Raw genomic sequence first — 3857 nt, forward strand, 5'->3', positions numbered from 1 at the left:
TGGCACCTGGTTGCCTAAATCAATCTGTATTCATTGCTGTCTCCAACCAAGTGCCTTGGAGGAGCAGGCAATAAAAAGGCACGAAGCCTGGGTAAGACACATCCAACGGTAAATGCTCAAAGTGATTATTCAATAAAAGGGTAAATTTTTTTAAGTTTCTAGCTTCTCATTTCTGCATAGAAGCTAATCTTGGCTTCTATTTCCTTCTTTTTATATTCTATTTTATATATAGCTTTTTAGATCTTTTTATAGAATATCTTTTTATATTTTATTTCCTTGTTACAGTTCCTCCTCCTGAGAACAATGTCAGCAAGAGACTGACACTGGCGCGTTGGTCCGGGTGTTTCCGTGAGCGGCGCCTGCCACCCGGTGGCGAACCTGGGAACTGCAGGCGCGCCGGCACACGGTGCAGTGCTTAGGGCTTCGCCTCTGCTAATTATTACAACTTCCAGCTCCAAGACAAGAAGCAATTTCTGGAAAACAGTTACTTTAATCCTAAAGTGTTTTTACCTTTGACATCTTAGTTGAGAGGAAGATCAAAAGCAGATGGATAATGGGGAGTGATGGTAGAACTACAGGCAGGGCGAGGCTCAGAGCTCAGCCTTAGCTATACCTGCCTCACTTCTGCCCTCTCCATGCACTGAGGGTCTCAGTGGACACCTGCCTGTCCAAATCCTTCACTTGCTGTCAACTTCCACCCACCACTGCTACTGCCGAGCCTGCCCAAAGGATCTTTTCCTTGCTCAACCCGTTTCCAAGTTCCTTTTAAGCACACATAACTCAAATCCCTCAAACTCATTATCTTCCCCCCCAAAAGTAACTCCTTTGCTAGTGTTTGCTCTCTCTGCAAATGGCGCCACCATCTGGTCATCCCCCGATCCACACACCTGGTCCCTCTGTCCCACAGCGCTCACATCCCAATTCTCCTCTGCCATTATTACTACAGCCCTAACTGATTTTCCTGTCCCCCTTCTTATCCTTTCTGCATCCGCCCAGTGTTTTGTCCATGTCATTATCTAATAAACTTCGGCAGATCATATACTCCTTATACAGTTTCTTTGCTGAGCTATATTAGACACTGCTGCTAAGCATAATTGATTGAGGTGGGAAATAGAATATTCCTTAGAATAAATATAAGATCAAAGATCTAAATGAAAAGGTAGACGATAGATGTATTTATACTATAAATGCACATATGTGTATGTGCAATACATGTATACACATAGACACACATATATCAGAGTGGAAGAGACTTTTCTTAACATACAAATACAGAAGCCAAAAGGAGAACGTTAATGAACTTGACCAATTCTCACATTTAATAAAGAAAAATAATGTAATGAAAGTGTTTGGGGGCTTTCTTGGCCAAACATCAGGGGATATGCTCTTTCCTTTGGCATACTTTAAACAAAACAAAAATTCAGCAGTAAGAAAAAATAATTCAGAATTCTAAAAGACATCAATCAAATTCTACTCAAATGATTAATAACGACTCAATTTATTAAACAATAATTAGTTATCACAAAAGCTGCTTTCTGAGACCTCTACTGATACGGGCTTTTTCTTTTCATTGAAATGTCTGAATGGTGGGGCCCTCCTTCCACTCATGTCAGGAAGGAACAGAGAGGTCTGTCCACCACCCAAGCCCCAAGCATGAGAACTGCTCCTTCTCACCCAAGAATGAAGTTACCTGACTCCCTTTTATATAGATACATATATATATTATTTTTTTGAGACGGAGTCTCACTCTGTTACCCGGGCTAGAGTGCTGTGGCGTCAGCCTAGCTCACAGCAACCTCAAACTCCTTGGCTCAAGCGATCCTCCTGCCTCAGCCTCCCGAGTAGCTGGGACTACAGGCATGCGCCACCATGCCCGGCTAATTTTTCTATATATATTTCTTAATGTCCATATAATTTCTTTCTATTTTTAGTAGAGACGGGGTCTCGCTCTTGCTCAGGCTGGTCTTGAACTCCTGAGCTCAAATGATCCACCCACCTCGGCCTCCCAGAGTGCTAGGGTTATGGGCATGAGCCACCACGCCCAGCCTCCCTTTTATATTCAAGTTAGTAAGAGGGATGAGATGAAATTATCACTTTTCTTACTTGGGTCGCTTAAACCCAAGCTTCCTGTATTTTCTGATAGTAATATCACAGAGTAACGATCTCTCAGACACAGAGCAAAACATGTGGATTCTTTCCCTTTTTTCTTTACATAGGTCAAGAATTCCTTTGTAACTATGTTTTTCTGTCTTAGGTTCCTACACTTTGTCGCCTTTGGTGCCTACAGCGGGCACCTTTGCACGGCTGGGTTCTAAGTGTTCCACAAATGGACATGCTCACATCAGTGGGGGCCCTCAGACCACCCCCTGCTCCCTTGGACTGGCAAACACCCCCACCTTGGTGAGGATACATCCCCTCCAATAAAGGACTAAGTGTCGCTGCATTTCAAACCAGGAGTGCTGGACACACACAGCACACAGGCGGTTCAGGACATCAAAGGGGCTGTTAGGGAAAAGGCTATTAGGGACTGCTGGTGAGGCCTGACACTATAGAACAGCAGGGTTAATGGCACAGTTAGCCAACAGCTAAGATCAGGAATTAAACCTTAATACTCTATAAGAAGAGCAAACAGCAACTGGATCACGCTTAAAGAAAAGTTGCGTCTCACCGCTGAGAAGTGAAAATAAATCAATTCTTCAATCACATCCACAAAGTTTCCCAGGGAGAAAATCCAGTGGCTCTTTTTTTTTTTTTTTCCTTAATTTGTAGGCTCAGATGCTACCCACTCAAAATGCACAACACACAGACGTGGACATGTACACATGTACATTCACACCATTGCAAAATAGTTAAATCCCACTAATTTCATTTATATAGTTTCATCATACCAATTAACATTTTAGCTTCTGATGAATGCACAATCCTGTTTTCTCAAATGTCTTTTTATTCTATTTCTTCTTGCAACATTGAGTGTACTGTTTTTCTACACTCCTTGAATACTCAGTCACAGTCTTCGTTCTTCATCAATAAATCGGACCATATTTTTCAATGTAACCAATCTCTCTCCCACTCCGTGTTCTAGATCACTTCTGATCATAAGCAAAAACTTATGACCAGAAGAGATTTCCATTAGCTTCAGACTTTTTTGAGAGTCTTCCTAGAACTCAAATGGGAACGCTAAAACAGCGTAAAAAGTTTCCGTCCATGTGGGAGAGGGTGTCATTTCTAAGGGACACCTGAGAGATGAGGGTCTTCATCTGCAGTCTTGCCCTGTGAGCAGGGGAAGGGAAAAACGTGAAACACAACACCCTGAGAGCCCCTCAAAGCCACAAACCCTCTCTACGTCAAAATCACACAACCATGTGCAAATAGCCCAGACACGGGAATAATCCTTCTCCAACTCCTGCCAAAGAGCACGTCCATCCCTATTTCCCATCCAGTTGCAAAGCCGTCACTGTCAGCTGAGATGAAGAGGTGATCGTGACCTTTAATCTGCCTGGTACCTTCATGCAGTTGGGTTCTTTCCACATTTTCCATGAATGGACACAGATATCCGTGGCCTTAAACCATTTCAGGCAGATCAGCGCCAACACATCAAGGCCTTTGCTTCACTCACATCCTCAGTGAGTCGATCATATGCTGGAGGTAGAATCTTGAAACCTGCTTATGAAAATAACACCATGCTTTGAACCATCTCACCGTGTGAGGAACCTAGGAAAAGTAATTTCCTTTGCAACTTGTTAACTAGTTAACATCAAACTTGTGGTTTAGCTCTTACAGGACTGGGCATAAAACAATGAAGTTAATATTTGAATATTGATGCTTTTACAATCACAAGTGGTTTGACCACTTTTTCT

The sequence above is a fragment of the Lemur catta genome, chromosome 22 (genome assembly GCF_020740605.2).
Source record: "Lemur catta isolate mLemCat1 chromosome 22, mLemCat1.pri, whole genome shotgun sequence".
Classification (NCBI taxonomy): domain Eukaryota; kingdom Metazoa; phylum Chordata; class Mammalia; order Primates; family Lemuridae; genus Lemur; species Lemur catta.